Genomic DNA, 17,613 nt, shown 5'->3' with positions numbered 1-17,613 from the left:
TCTCACAGTGGCGTAAATTGGAATCAACCGAGGTTTGGAGGTGAAAGGTCAACAGTATATACTCTGGGTGTCAGAAATGCTAAAATAGCTAACTGTTTTCGAAAGTATATTCGCCTAGAAACCTCCCAAATATTCATGAGTATATTGAACAATGTTCAATTAGACAACTAAAAGGTGTCAGTCAGTAAGTCAGGTAAAATGCCTCGACGTGTTGATGGTTGAAGATGTGTGGCCATTATTTGGGAAGTCCTTGCCACTTTAAACCGACGTAAGCCTCAATTGAAGCTATACACGAACATTTTCAAGAAACGTATATGGACCTGAGTGAGATTAGGAAAAATGTAAATTATCCAAATTATTGTGATTAGGCCTCTTGTAAGCTGTAGTTTATCACATATATCTTATCACATAATGGCCATCTGCATCATTAATCCCATTGAGCGAATGATAGCGAATACCACTTAAACAGATTTAAGATTTGTTTTGGAGAACAGGGTTGGGGAAGGACTATCCGATTCAGAATAATGTGTATTGAAGTTAAAAATTGCCGCACGTTGAGTCACAACTCCCTGTGAAAATCATTGTTGTGAAGGTACTAAGGTTATCAACCCCCCCCCCCCCACCGTGGTTGACGGACGGGCCATCCAAATATCAACTTTGTCACTGAAATCTTACTATACCTCTTTCTGTCAAATACTACAATTATCTATCGGAAAAGGGTTTTGAATGGACAGTAACCAGCGGTCCAGTACGATATACAAGCGTTGTAAGGATCTCCTATACAGTCATGGTATCATCCTGTAATAAAGAAAAGTCACCCAAGCTAAACACGAGGACCAAAATCTCAACCCCAGACCCCTTAAATCGAGACGGTACCGAGTCCCTTGGAAGGAGAACAGATACTTAACATGATCCTGTTGGTATCAGCCTTGGAACTGAAGGCATAGATCCCCTTTGGCCCGCTGTGCAGGCCCCTGTGCAGGCCCTATGTGCAGACACTTTGTGCAGGCCCTCTGTGCAGGCCCTTTGTGCAGGCCCTTTGTGCAGGCCATTTGTGCAGGCCCTCTGTGCAGGCCCTCCGTGCAGGCCCTCTGTGCAGGCCCTCTGTGCAGGCCCTCTGTGCAGGCCATCTGTGCAGGCCATCTGTGCAGGCCCTCTGTGCAGGCCTTCTGTGCAGGCCCTCTGTGCAGGCCTTCTGTGCAGGCCCTTTGTGCAGGCCCTATGTGCAGGCCCTTTGTGCAGGCCCTCTGTGCAGGCCCTCTGTATAGGCCCTATGTGCAGGCCCTCTGTGCTGGCCCTCTGTGCAGGCCCTCTGTGCAGGCCCTTTGTGCAGGCCCTTTGTGCAGACAGATTTAGAAACAGATGTAGGAGAAATGAAAGCGTTCTTCGACATACGTTATCTTTTGGAACGACCAAGGGGGAATTGCTAAGGAGCTAATAAGCTATTTAAATGTTTCGATAAGCCTTATCATTATCTATGTAAATAAACTGATGGTCGAGATAATATATACTACTGTAGAGCTACGTTAATTCTTTATAATCCCGAGGTGCGTTAAAAGCCATCGCCTTATAATACTTGGCTTGAAGTTAGAGCTAAATGCATATTATAACATGTAAAGTCATTAGATCTCGGATACTTTCTTCGTTTGTTCTGTTTAAAAATAGATTAAAGAATGAATAAATCTCTTTAAGGCTTCTGTTTATTCAACTTGAGACTATCTTAATTAAGCTATAGAGGTGAGGAAAGAATGACGTACGAGATTTTTTCGCAGCTTCACTGTGTCATTAAGAAAATTGCGTTAATTTATTCTCGCAACAACGCACTTGATACCTATAATGTACACTACCTAGGTACGATCAGCTGTTAAACTTAGCTCAATACGTATAGTACACACGACGTGGCCATGTGAATTTTATATTCTGTAAACAACTCGGTGAGTAAATTCTTGTTCACTGATATGTGGTTAACAGTTAATAAAGTGCAAAGTGGCTAATAGTACGATTACGGCCTGCACACAATTAATGCATAATGTGCTTGATAAAACGCTTGGGCTCCCATGGAAAGTTTTGTTTTCCATATTCCTATATGGAAATGCCAAATGGAACTAGAACAGCTCGCCGTATTTGCTGTCCATCACGGTTAACTGTGACAATGTGTAAGGCAACAGCATAGTTACATTTTATGGGACGGTAGTATTGGTTATAACAACCGATTCACCCATTACAGTAACTACTGTAAATCTTAAAGTTTTGTACCACAGTAAATACTGGATCGTGCTGATAAGTATGATAAGTCAGTAGCATGCATGTGCTATTAGGTTTACTGAGTAAGAACTGAGGATATCATTATGTGTAATCCCAACAAATGCATCAAACTGTATTCGTTTGGGATTACGTTGAGACCAGGCTTCACACTCAGGTTGCATTTCCACTTTTCCTCCTCTATGCTCTTTGTAAGTCGTCTAAGAAGAATCGAATCATGATTGAGACTGATTTGTATCATTTTAATATGTTTATACTCTGAACATTGCTTGTGGTTTAAGACCATCCAAAGTAAACTTATAGGGAAGTCACAGGCCGTTATCTTCCACAATTTTGAAAGATATTTAATTTGTTGCCATCGACGTTAAATTAGTCCCTAGCAGTCATGCATGTATGTGAAACGATCATGCTCGTCGCATATTGCCATCAGTCGGGTATGACCGTCCCTTATGGTAAAATGTGACGAGGTTGTAAATTAAGAGGCTTGTGCACTATACAATAAACGTATCCATACTGCCCATCCGATGTGCGTGACACACTCACCTACAGTTGTGACTAAAGCACAATGCGTGTCCTTGTATACGTCTCAGTTAGCCTACAGTGGCCCGTAAGGGACATTAGGAAGAAAATAAAATTTACAACTAGGTCGACGTTTCAACATTTCATCACGAGCCTTTGGCTCTTGTTTTATGTCGTTAATTTCGGACTTTTTATCTCTTAGTTCTCGAAATCACAAAGTAAACCTGTTCATATAAAAAAGTCGAAAATTTCGAGATAAAAGAAACAAAGCTGCGAGATAAAAAGTCGAAATTTGGACTGAGTATTTTTTATATTCCATGTGCCTTCTGGGTCATCGTACTTCTCTTTGTAATGTTTTCTGTGACATGGCGAAGCGTTTGTTATTTTTGTTTTATCTCTTTGAATGAAAAGCTCCATGACTTTTCGTGGCATCTTCACTAATGAAGAGAACCAGCTTAGTAAAAAATATTGATTAAATTTACAGATGCGTTTACGAAAGAATAAGCTAACATTAACCTTTTGAGGTTTCCAAGAATGTGACATCTTAGGTTGCGATGAGGACATTCGAGACCAAAAACCTGGTCGTAATTGTTCTTGTAATTGTTGTACATATAAAGCCATCTCCAAACGCATAGTCAATGTAATGTATAAAGATATATGTGTTTCCATTCGAAATAATATAGTTTGCACATTATGAGTTTGGAAATGAAAAGATGCGAACTATACTTCGAAACGGCTGATTGTCAAGAAAAGAAGAGATGGTACATTAATAATCATAACTTGATTACTAAAACGTTTGTTTTATTATTTTTTATAAATAGAACAAGGGACGCTATATTATCGCGATTTTCTTATATTTGTTAGCCCCGATATGTAGTTATCGTATATACTGCGAACTAACTTTATTTCAATTTGTGAAGGTAACTAGGCCTAGTTGATAGTTATGTCAGCGGTGAGGTCAAATTTTCTGTTTCAGTTTCTAAAATTGTACAGTTTGGTATTAGGTCTAGAGGCATATTATTGCGTAATAGCTGCGCATTGTTAGTAACCTAATGATGCTATACAAGAAAGAAAAAGAAGAAAAAAAAACGTCCAGTCGATTCTGAGTTAATATAGTTCTCTGAAATACTTTATTTCATTAGGATAGCTATGTTTTCGTTATTTAAGCTATGCTAGATTGAAGCCTATATTATGCCGTTTTACCGTGATGTTTCTTTTGGACCTCACAATCAGGTGACGATCAAGAAGAAATTGAAAAGGGAAATCATTATCTTTATTAGATTTCGCCAGAGGCCTTTTCACTTAGTCTGTCTTCTCCATACAAATACTGCAAATTCCACCTTCATGGCTTTTTATTACTTTGTTGTTAACAGTTTGTCCAAAAAGCTGCACTGACTTTCAAAACGTCATGTTAAAATTGACAGAGAAAACTGTCCTACTTTGTGTGCAGGAAGTTGAATCGAAAAGTATTACGAAAAAGGGGGGGGGGGGACAAAAACTATCGTTTCATGAAGTGTACAGTAAATGCCAGTAACTTGTGAGGTATAGTATAGATTCTGCATTGCGAAAGTAGGCTGATCACTAATGGTCACTTTACTCAACCGTGACTACTGCCCATGACGTCAGAAGAGACATGGCCAGCCAATATGGCAATATTACCAAAGACGTTTCCAATCAGTCGCTAGAACATCAATCAATTCACTACCGCAGTATATTAGAAGATGTTATAGCTTGTGTTTAGAAAATACCGCAACACTGACAGAAATGTCGATATGGCAAAGTGTATATGGTATAAGAGCACTTAATTAACCAGATCAAGTACTTGATACGGTGTATCATAAGTGTAGATCATTATATGTATATATACATATATATATATATATATATATATATATATATATATATATATATAGCCAGGAGTATAAAAACAGTGCCGGATGATACAGACAACACTTAGATGTGATTAGATATATAGGGCCTCTCGGTGAGTGGCTCTGTTTGATATTGATAAGCTTTGTCGATACAAATGTTATTACGAAGCTCTGAAACTGACATTGGCGAGAGAAGATGATAACAACGAGAGGCATTCCCTCTATAAATGACATCTGCTGATCAAACAAACAAACAGGAAAAGTATATATTGCCTTCTATTTTTTTTTTTTTATTTCATGATCATACTATATTTTATTTTAGCGGTGAGTTCAGTAAGTTTGACAGCGCCCTATATCTGTCTTTGGTCAGAGATGTGAACAAAATTAAGCCTTTATGGGTCTATAGTCTGTATAGCTTCTTGCTGTTGATAATTACCCCCCCCCCAACCCCATAGCCCTACCCCACCAGCTATCGCGATGTTGTAGACATAATCGAGAAATCATGCAAGTGTAATATGAGCACGTCCAGATAAATAGGGGCATATCAGACCAAGTGCAAAATTGGTTCAACGTTCATGCAAGATTTGCTTCATAACGAACATACATACGGTAAAGGAATAGTATAAGTTGTGATTAACTTGTAAAGTGACATACATTTTTCATAAAACAGTTTGCACACGTTTATACGTTATATGAATGATATTTTTTTTTACTGATGTAGTATAATGAAATTAACTAGTCATCATTATTAGCTTAGGTGTGTTATTCCAATTGAACGATATTTTTTTTCTTTCTGATATAATTACACTGACATTGTTTCTGAGGTACTTTATGACGAGACAAAAGGTGCTAATCACGTTCTCTCTAATTCTCTGTTAGTAAATCCTATAAAGGTTTGATATATCGGCCTTGTTGTAGCGATTCATCTTCCATTAGATTAATCACTTTACGATCACATCTCCAGTGAAATGCTTGCTAGATAAATACCCTCAGAGCGTTCGTGTAATCTGCCTGATCTTATATCTGTTTCTTGTCGAATGCATTTTCGTAATCCTGTCAAATAAAATTATTCACGAGCATTCCAACCCTTTAGCACATGCCATGTAGAGGCCATAACATAAACAACGAAATAGGCTGGTAATTACGGCTATATATACTGACACACACTCGATGATGGTACATTAATATCTGTCCCTATCATCTGCCTGTTATCATTGTCCAAACGTATAGTTGATAGATAAACACTTTCAACAAACAAGACTTTATCGTTTATAATGCCCATCTCACAGCCTCATTAATTGATTTTATTACGTCAGCTTACGTCACTGGGGAAATAGCTCCTTTAACTTGACATCTACAGTATAAACCTATAAAGATTGATCGCTGGAAGATGAGTTTTAAACAAATCTTGCAGACGTTTTGTGGTTTAACTTTCAACTCGCCTTTTGCAAGTACAACATAATTTATCGAGCGACAGTACGTCTTTAGCTTTCTCCTTATCGGAGGGGTGAGGGAGAAGGGCGTGGGGAAGGGTGTCAAGGTGGGGTGTGGGAAAGGGTGTATGTTGGGTGTGGGGAAGGGTGTCAAGGTGGGGTGTGGGAAAGGGTGTATGTTGGGTGTGGGGAAGGGTGTATAGGTGGGGTGTGGGAGGAGTGTGGGGAAGGAGCCGTGTGAGGGGGTTGGTGTTGACCCCCTATTCAACGATGAGGGATGTAATCCGTAATGAAATACGTATTAAGCATGGTTTGTTCGTCTGCCAGCGTTTAACATACTCTATGCGGAATTGCCTTCCAGCCGACCTTTTTTCCCTCTGTTGGCGCGCATCATATACGTGTCTGTCTTTGACGGAGTAACCAATCTACCACTAGAGCCTTGTCAGCAATGAATCACCTGTTATCATGGACCTGTTATCAGACATGTTTTAGGCAGTGTAGCGACTGTTATAGACATGAGTTTGTTGTCACGTGTGTATGTGTGCGTGCGTGCGTGCGATGGACAGGCTGGAAAGCCATAATTCACTACACCCCAGCGGTGATGTCGTATGCATTTCGATGCGAGTACAACGGGAGTGAAAAGTTGGAGTAAAGCCATTATCAACCCGAGTTTTCTCAGAAGCTTCATATAAATGATAAATCACGATGACAGAAGAAAAGTGGTTTGTTGATTGAAGATTTATTCGCCTAAATTTTAACCTCAAATTACCAAAATCTGATGCAATTAGGGGTTAATTAACAGTCTATGTGGTCAATACTGCAGGCTATTGCACGAACGTTTCCGTTGTATAGCACCGTGAATGGGGTGAATAAACCCTGCGATAAACCACACGCGGTAGACCGTTCATCGACCCTATTCATTCATTACAAATGTATTACATTATAAACATTAATTTCCATCTCCGAATGTGAAAATTTATTGAAACCCATTTAAGGAAAATAACCAACAATTGTATCGAAATCATACCCAGAAGTTCTTTATTTTCTTTTCTTATTATAGTTAATATTATTAAACAAGTTAAATGGGCAAATAATAGTAATAGGCGGCTATGTATGTAGTACATAAGACAATACTATAAGTTATTCAACAAAGCCACAAGGATCTGACGTCAGAGGCAGATTGCACCCGCAATGAATATTTCAATTTTTTAACAACTTTGAATGTCTGCTACATAATGAGTACATTATTATCATTATTTTTGGAAAGGCGTAGAATATTGACTTTTGCACGTAATAAACAACCAAAATGATTGTGTATAGTGTCATATAGTAAAATCACTATATACGTATGGAAGCGGGCGCCGGGTCTTGGAGATGAGATCTGTTTAATATGAAGATCTGTCAACGATTCTGTGGCCTCTCGCCGAGATAAGAGGGCTGTAATGGCCGTCAAAAAGCAAATAAAACGAATTTCCTTTAAGACATGAGGCATCAGACTTGTTTCAAGAGAAGCAGCGCTCAATCAAACTGGAGATTAATTAAGCCTCATGCACATGTCAGCATACATTTCTGTGGTTTTAAGGAATAGCGAGCTTTTTATGACACAATATTTCATGTGTCATGCATTGACAGAATGTAAGAAAGTTAGTCATTTCGGTACAAAAATGGGGAAATCACATCATTGTTTGTTCTTTTGGCAGGCTTACGCATTTTTTTTTTATAAAGTCGAAAATATTCCGCCAACTTGTTTTTATGACGGTTCAAAACTTCGTATATATGATTCCGGCATATACTTTATGAATGAAACGCTACACATTAAAGCTGCAATTTTAGATAAATTTGCAGCTGTAATGTGTAGAAATGATTATCGACAAAAATTAGTAAACTACAAGCCACTGATAAGCGTAAGTTGCCCTTCGAAATCACACATGACATGATGACATTATAGGGATAATGTTTGCAGATGAGACATCACATATTTTTTATTTTGTGGGACACAAAAAAATTATTTGCTTTGGATTGTACCATTTTTTATTCTCTCTTTCGGAGCAATTAATTCTGTTTTAAATATATGTACACATAGGTCTCTCTATATAGATGTATATAGGAGAGGTATATTGTGATTATTAATTGGATTGGCCTGTGTGACGCAAAGTTTTAATGCAAGTGAAAGTGTATAACTTTATGTCATCTTGTATGACCCATTCTCCTAAAGAAAAAAAATCAATATATTTCATTAACTAACAGGGATGGACTGACCGGTCGGGCAGTCTGGTAAAGTGGCAGTGCCCGAGGTCAGACATCTTTTATACATTAGTAGTCATGGAAACAGCAAATTTGACTCTTTACTTAATTATTTGAAGTTCATCTAATAATGCTTATAAACTACACTACTATATGATTTCATGTTATAATAGCATCGAGTATTTGATCAAGGTCAACAGGGTCAAGTTGTAAATTGACTTTTAACGATTGATCGTGCTTGTGACGTCACAGCTAAGAGAATTGATATCTATGGTAATGTGTTTTATGATGTCACAGCAGAACGTTTTAACCTTGTGATTCACTCAGAAAGCAAATCATCGGTTTGTAATTCCTTTTAGAGAGAAAGGAATACTGATTTCTGATTTTTTTTTATATTTTATTTATTTTTGTCAAGAGAGAGTTGCAGCCTATATTCCTTGAGAGTCAGTCTGATGATATAGCCGAATTTAATATGTTTTGTAATTTACATAATGCACACAACGTAGCAGGCTGTTATTTTGCAGAAATACTCACAGGTTAATCTATAGGGAGCTGGTTTGTGTGTTTCTCTTCCGATTTATTGTCAATTTTCACAGCTGATCATGGCACCTTTTGTTCAGTATGTGCGTATCCCACGTATAATGTTAGCTCTTTCAATATCTGAAGTAATGTTAGTTGTACACCTCTGGAGTATGCAGGGCCCCTAGCCAGGAATTGTGAGTTGCAAAGGCACCGATAATTTAAAAGGAGGCGCAAAATAATCGTGTCCTGTAACTTGTGATGGTTTCATATATATATATATATATATATATATATATATATATATATATATATATATATATATATATATATATATATATATATCAAGATATATATATATACATATATATATACATATATTTATATATATATTTATATATATATATACATATATATATATATATATATATATATATATATATATACACACACATATACATATATATATATTTACATATGCCTGTCATGTGAAACCCGTATTTTCTTTACTGACCGTTACTTCTAACCTGACCTGGATTTCATACGCAAGATAATCCCCCATGACTAAGCCCCCTGATTAATCCCCTAAACAAGTTAAAGACGATAACAAACAGGCGTCCACAAATTGTCTTTTCACATCCATCACCCAGACGTCACGGTTTTCTGACGTTTTTACATGTTTACAACAACGTATAGGAAAGAGAAAGTAAAGAAAAGGTATAGCTTAAAAACTATGCGGAAAATACAAGATAAGGGCAAAGACCACAGATATATATATATATATATGTTGACGAGGAATTAAATACAGTAATCTTATTGAGTGTAGTACGCCATAAGTATCAAATGTCAGCTCGATTCCGATGGGAGGGGGGCAGAGAATCAATCAAATTTGACTTAATTGATGAATGGCTTACGTTCTCCAGGATTCCCCAGGTAGACTTCACAAAATTGCATTGTCGTATAATTATTATTCAAGTCAAGGGAACAGTATCTATGCCACTGGCAGTACGGTTGACCTTTATTTGTTCATTTTGTCAACGGAATTTTCTGATGGTTAAGAACTGTTTCTGTTTGTGTATACGCCAGGCACGAATCCAGAAGCCAATATTGGAATTCCCCCCTCCCCCCCCCCCCACCACCACCTCCAACATTGTCAACCTCACACAACAAAGCAACGGTATAGTTATTAGCACAATCCATGATTTTTTACCTATATCTAATCTATGGTCCAAATATGCCGCAGAATGCACCGTTCAACATCTTTTTTTTTTTGGGAGGGGGGCGGGGTGGGTCAGACAACCCTACATTTCGAGTCGCCTTCAACCACCCTATGGTCACATCCTTTAAATTTTTAAATCCTGTATTCTCCCTTGTATTATACATGTGATATCATTAGGGAAAATGTCTGGATAAAAAAAAAGCGCATGCTTTCTCCATTAAGTGTATAACTGTATTTTATTTTATATTTGTGAAAATGCGCCTTGCATATTAATTATTAATACCTACGATGATCTTTGGATAAATTATTTGTAAATAAATGGTAACTAAATAGCAAAAAAACCCAAACCTTTACAAGTTTTCATATACATTAATAATACCCGTCACTCACTGCGTCTGACTTCTGAAGCCAGAGACATTCATGTTTATTATTATATATGCAGTGCTCGATAAGATGATTCCTCGATCCAGGTGAATGATTTCTATAATCAACTATATATTAAACAGGCGGTAATAGTTTTATGCATAACCGACAATACGTATACAGTCAATGACCTCCTCATAAGTCACAGCTTGTTCATATCTTTAACTTGCCTTTTTCTTTGCGTTCGCGTCATTTCTTTTGTTTAATTATCTTCGAATTGTTTTAATTAGCAAGATATAATGTGATAAGCAGGGCACAATATAGAGGAAGATTGCTTAGCAGATATTTTTACCAGTATAATTTTTCAGGATTTCTCTTTTTTTTGGGGGGGGGGAGGGGAGGGGGGTATTGAAATACATCGTTGTGTGATACTCAGTGTAATGCGATATTTTAAAAAAAAGTTTTCCTTGTAAGTGTTTTCGTGATTAATAACCGTTTAACAAGACGCAGTGTTTTCTTTTGAAGCCTCGTGATGCATCTACCGTTATAGATACTATACACAGTTAGCTCACGCTTGACCTGTATGCTAATTCTAATAAATAGCGTAGTAATCTTGTACATCTCAAATTCGAGCGCACCGTGGCGTAAAACACAGTTTGTTCAGACGATTTCTCTCCCCATCAAAGGATATGCCCAGCGAAATCTGGTTCAGGAGTCATTAGAAAGATAATGAAATCAGCCTTTCTCCCTGAGTGGCGAGATGAGCTTCCTTATCGACCCGTCCAGATCGATCGGGAGGGTTTCTCGCTCGTGGGCGAGAGATATGGGAGACGTCTGGACCCCACAGTGATCTTAATAGCTGTCGATCATTGGTGGATGATCTATAAGAGTGTTGTGTTTGTAAGGTGTATTATTACCCAATATTACCGGTATCCTATATACGGTAGTTTGTCGGATATTTGAATATTTCAGTTCATGTCGCTTAATGATGATTGCCTTTTCCGCCTGAGACTAAGAGGTAAGAATCGAGGGATATTTATACATTTATATTGTTAACTATTTAAAAAAAAATCTGTTATCGTTTGACCCTCCCAGTTATTTTATACAATATTTCGACGTTTAAAATGTCAGTATGAATATTTCACACAAAAACGAATTTTGAAATGTTTGCATGCCGTTTTTTTTTTTTTTGTTCTTAAGGGCATTATTGTGATAGATTTTAATTTTTCAGGTTAGTCAGTTGAAGTGAGAAGTAATGTTACATTATCACTCCGTTAAAAGCAGTGTATTTGTTTTTACAGATCCATGACCCTTGGTGCAATTTAAAATTCACGGATCCTATTCATAGTTGATATAAGCTTGTCTATGTAAAACTTGAATAGGTCTAATGGTTTTGTAGCGTTTGGAGTTCTTAATGTGTAATATTACTCGTAGAATCATAGAAAGCAAAGCCTTTTATTTTTTATATTATGTTTCTTAAGTTTCTGATATTCAACTTAGGTAAAATGTCTAATCGATCCATGGTTTCCAAGTATGAATTTATAAGCCACCGTTCTGGGTCGTGCGAAGTGATACACATATACGTTTACCAAACACATTTACACTCTTTAATCACTCAAAGAACGAGGAATTCAAGTGTTGAGATTGTCCACAATGATCATTCTTTAAAGAAGCGATTTTAAGTCACCTTCCTCAGAGAAAATTCTTGCAATTTAGCTCTACCATAAAGAGTAAATCACTCACTTTGTGTTAAAGTTAAATGAAGAGTTGACTTTCATTACTATATATAATGTGATCATCGTGGGAACTCTCAAAGAGTTAATCTTCATCTTTGGCAAATAAAAGTGTATCGTGTACATATAAGCAGACTCTTAGCAAGGCCTTTGTCCTCCCTCCCTCCATCCCACCCCACCCCACCCCCACGGGCAGACTAGTGTACTTATCCCACTTGTTCCACTGTCATGTGTACAAACCCTTCATAAGTTGCATGACACCCACAACTATTGTTACCCTCTATCAAAGTGTTTGGTTCCCTTTCGTAAATATTTAATACCCCCCCCCCCCTTCAAGTCAGACTTTCTAGCTGACGGGGCCTGTACCTTTGTCAGTAAAGTGAGAGTAGATCTACTCTTGTATGTTCCTTGTTTTCGGCGAATGATTTTACCGGTTTCACATCTGATTTCTGTCAAGAGCAGTGGTGAATTTTACATTGATTGTCTTCAGTGTTCCACAACTGGAATGTTTATTAGAATATGTTACAATCTGTGCATTAATTGATATCTTGTATGTTTTTGAAACCTGTCGAAAAGATTACTATTTTTTAGGTGTTCTATTATAGGCCTATCTATAAAATAAATATTTTCTAACTTGCTCTACACGATACACATAGAGAACACAGTAACTACTGTAAATCTTAAAGTTTTGTACCTGAGTAAAAACTGGATCGTGCTATACTTCGGTAGCATGTGCTATTAGGATTACAGTAAGAACTGTGGATATGTGTAGTTCCAACAAATCCAGTTATTTGGGATTTGTTTTTGGATAATTAGGTGTCCATTGGAATATGTTTACACCAGTGAAATAAATATTTAACCTTATAATAATATAACCCCCCCCCCCCAAAAAAAAATCCTAGCTTATACATGATTAAATTAAATAAGATAACGATAAAAATAAATCGTGTGCTTGGACCGGCTATTCTACATAGCCAATGGAATGTTTACGTAAGGATTGCCATATAAAGTAAATCTGCATTAAATAAGTGACACATTTTATGTACTGAGGGTCAGTCATTTTATGTACTGTAAGGACACAGTAAAATAAACTTCTCCACAATAAATTTTCACCCAATTATCCATACACCCTCGCTAGGAAATATTCTTACTAAATGTTCTTCTTTGTGATATGGACATACACGTAGGAATTGTTTTACTTTTGTTCATAGGAATACAATCTCTATTGTATAATCTTACAATGAAGCCTAACTGTGATTATAAGGTAAAATATTCTCGTCAGGTTTGCACATTCACTGTCACAGTTACCATATCATGTGGTTTCATATCCGTCAAGTGCGATAAAACAAGAAAACAGTAGAAGGAAAAAAAGATATGCCCTAGCCCTAGCTAGGGTATTGAGGGAGGTATCGAAGAAATTAACATGTATATACTCTGGATGTGTGACCTGATTAATTCACTTTGGCTTCGGCTTTGAGTACAACGGTTCTGTATGCTGCCGTGTTGGACGAATCAAACCGTAATAGTAATAACCGACTTTGCGATCTGCGTTGTAGTCACTGCCGACTTTGCAATCCGCGGCCCCCTCACAATTTTGCAAGGTCGATAAGAGTGATTCTATAGTTTTCCTTTTCGGGAAACCAAAGAGGCCATAGTGGTAGATTTTACCATGCATGCATCTATCGACCCATACGAAACTGTCATATGCCAAATATATGATGCAATGTTTAACCGTTTGAATCTCATCTCGATTATATTTTTGTACGAGAATAGTTAGGTTGGGGTTAACGGAACCTTATACCAGTGGGACAATGGGTTGAAAGCCGTCAAATATGAAGCATAAGATAGGTGTAAGATAGGTGTAAGTTAGTCCCATAAATCAATTGCGTATATGGGTGCATGATTCCGTAAATAAGGGGGCCAAAGTTGTGACTGTTTTTGACAAAATTTTGAATTCCAGAATTAATAGGCTAACAACAATTGGTCTTATTTCAGATTATGTATGGGGACTGGAAATATGCAAATCATGTCAAAAGTTTAAACAAAATTATTCGTGGAAATAGTTATTGTTCAAAATAGGGTAAGGTGTTCCTCGTGTAAATGGTACACCAAACATATTTTCTCTAAAAACTGAAAGTATTACTTACGTGTGCAACATTGTAGATGGTATCCTAGATAATCTTCAAGTTCATGAAAATTCAGTTATAGTTGGGAGCTTGGGTTATAGTAAAATATACTTCTTAACAGCGGGACACCATTTGCTTCTCACTGAAATTTAACTATGCATATTTTGTTTGAATTTGGCACATTAAGCATTTATTAATAGTGACTTTATAATGGAAATTTATACATGAGAATACTCTTGAATATTAATAGTTAAATTATTTATAAACGACGTTTATTTTGTTGTAACAGGATACCACAAATTGTACACGTGGTTTAACACGTTGAACCTATTGTATACAGTACTATTCCATCTTGCAGTTACAGAATTAGTGAAACTGTATGCATTTCCAAAGTACCATGCAAATGCTTCCTAAAAATGCATCTTCAACTATTTTAGATTTGGGGTCTCACACAGATCATTTTTAAAAAGAAACAACGTTAAACTAAATGTGTTAATATCATGCATCTTGGTGTCCCATTAACACTGGGGGGGGGGGGGGGGGAGGAACCAATCAGTTTCTCGCACATAATATTATAACCAAATAATGATATTGTTTTTTTTATCGATTTAAGTGTTTATTAGGCATCACAAAAGCTTGTGGTTGAGATCAACTTCCACTACTTCAATGCTGTTTTGAACTTTAAATTGGAAGGTGAAATATATCACAATGTAAGGCGAGATACCAAATCTACTGGCCCCCTCATTTACGGATTCACATATATATGTACCGTAACCTATATATGTAGACTATATGTATTTCTACATGTGTATGTAAAAGTCCCTGTCTAGGCAGAATTTCGTCGAGAGCCAGTCCCACCCCACTCCACAGGGGGAAATATGTCACCTGACTACCCCTTTAAAGCCTTCATGTTTCTTTAAGTAAACTTATGAAAATGAGTAAAAAAGGTCTTGTCGTTCCAAATATTACATAGCACCCTTTTTGCGGCCCCATATCGTCAGGCATACAGCTTTTATGTAGATGTAAATACGAATAGAGTATGGGGAATTCCCTTCCTCTTAACGGTATTTTAGCACAGCGAAAATTATGCAAAGCTTTTAAAAGAATTTCTTCCCAATTATAACTGCAAATTGTGATGGTAAATATTGAGTATAGTACCCAGACAGCTGTTAATATAAGCTAATTATTTGTCGGCATTTGTTTGCATTTTACAATACACACAATCGAGATTCCTGTTACCTGTGAGGTATTTGTATGAATGTAGCATCCAATACCCATTTGGAGTGTATGGGGAGGGGTAGGGAGGGGGTCCATGGGGGAGTGGTACGAGTACTAATATTGCATCAACTCGTACCGGTGCTAATTACTTAACTCATTATCGGGGCACTTGAGATGATGTCGTTTGATTATTCTGAGTGTTATCATCTTGCTATTATAAAACCAACGTTTGGAACATGTTTGGTGATTGGCTCATAGGCTAACATATACCACTCATATTTCCAAATTGCTTTCAAATTGACTTTTCGCAAGTCGACGTGCATTAGCCTACGTGGTGAGACCATCGCCCAGCATAAAGCATATACCTCATACACTCAAACCTAAGACATCGAGTTATTTAGTATTCTATTATCTGGGTAATTTTGCTGAAATCTTTAAGCGCAAATATAATTTTGTAATTTTTAATTGCATATTCACTGCACGATCGGTTGTTTAATTGTACGTCTTACTCACGAAAAATATAGAAGAAAACATATAAAAGGTCGAAGGCACTTTTTTTTTTGGTTAATAAATGTCGACCAACTTGAACTATAGGCAGATGTACTTAAATTGTCCTTGCTAAACACAAACCATATTTACTCTTGAGACAGAACCAACAAAGATAGTGATCATATATGAACGATGAAATTAAAACTCCAAGGACCATCTTCCCCAGGTACAGCTTATGCATGACGTCAATTCGTAACACGTTTCAACAAGTAGGGGTGTTTGCACTGTGCTTCAAGCCAGGTATGTAAGTTGCAGTCAGTGTTTTCTCAGGGGAGAGGGGGGGGGGGGGCTGTGTATGCATAAATCAGCTTTACCCTAAAAACATGAACATGTTAGGAAGCTTTAAATTATTATCACCTAGGTAAGAAATGGAATGGTAATGACTAACATCGTATGTGCAGAACTGTATTTTTTTTTAAAGGAAAGTCACCCAAAGGCACGCAAAAACCCAAAATAGTTCGCTGAACTGATACGCCTACACGTGTTCATGACAGTGTCATATCTAGTACGTGGTATTACATTCCTTTTCATTTATTTGTTTGTTTTGCCACAAAAGTACGAAGTGGAGGGAAGTCTTCCATAAAGCTTAAAAGCTTAACAATGTGGAAGACTCCCTGAAGAAAGAAAAGAAAAGAAAAAACAAAATATATATGTGTATAAATACATATACCTAAATATATGTACAAATTAAATGTTCAATATATATATAGTAATTACATACAGGTATAATCTTTTTGGAAATCTGACAAGATGCAACACATTTTGTACTAGCCAAAAGTCACCAAAATGGCGCGAAAACACTTCATTGGACTGGCACACTTTCAGCCCCAAACCCTTACGCTGAAACTAAGGTTAGCGTTACGGGAGATGACTTAACACATTTATGAGCAGTCACCCAAGATGGCGCCTGAGTGGGCACGAAATAACAGACAACTTGATTCACTCTCACCCCAGTCCCCTGAAATTGAGACACTAACCAGGCATGCGATCATGGCGGTGTAACGGTGTAATTGAAAGTATCTCAATTCCCTAGGAAAGGGATTGGATACCGCACATTAGCTTGGTTAAAGCACACTCACATAAGTATATTGGCAACCAATTATGCTAGGAGGTACGATAATGGCCACGTTTGCTTAAATTTCAAAGACAATGTAGTTATCCCACCCTGCAAGGATTGCTAATTAAATTGTTTATTTTTATCACTTCCCACACTTTTATATTTGGAGAATCAGAGCCTCTAGGAAAGTGATTTTGAACGCTTCTATCAACATTTAGCCTGCCTATCTGCATTAAGTAGGCTTACTGTGCATCTGGAGAAAAAAAGAAAAGAAAAAAACAGAAGACGGTATTCCATTCTATCATGTATTGTATTGCGTTTGCTATTGTAACAGATATTTTAATTCTTGACTATTACGTAATCATTGCCAGCCTGTCTGTCTGTTCGACTTTGTGTTTTATGTTAATTTTTAATACCTCTTGTATAGTTGTGAATGCTTGGCGTTCTTTGGTCGTGCAGGGTATAAGATGAACAATACAAGGGAGTGCTTATATAAGAGG

At 37.1% G+C, this 17,613-nt stretch overlaps 1 protein-coding gene across 1 annotated transcript in view; it reads left to right on the top strand.

The window, feature by feature from the left end:
* LOC139960831 (uncharacterized) overlaps positions 1 to 17,613 on the top strand; it is a 43,833-nt gene that overhangs the window by 18,321 nt on the left and 7,899 nt on the right. The window lies entirely within an intron of this gene.

This window comes from Apostichopus japonicus, chromosome 20 (genome assembly GCF_037975245.1).
Source record: "Apostichopus japonicus isolate 1M-3 chromosome 20, ASM3797524v1, whole genome shotgun sequence".
In the NCBI taxonomy this organism is placed as follows: domain Eukaryota; kingdom Metazoa; phylum Echinodermata; class Holothuroidea; order Aspidochirotida; family Stichopodidae; genus Apostichopus; species Apostichopus japonicus.
Note: the sequence above shows the minus strand (reverse complement) of the source record. Positions and strands in the feature narration are given on the sequence as shown.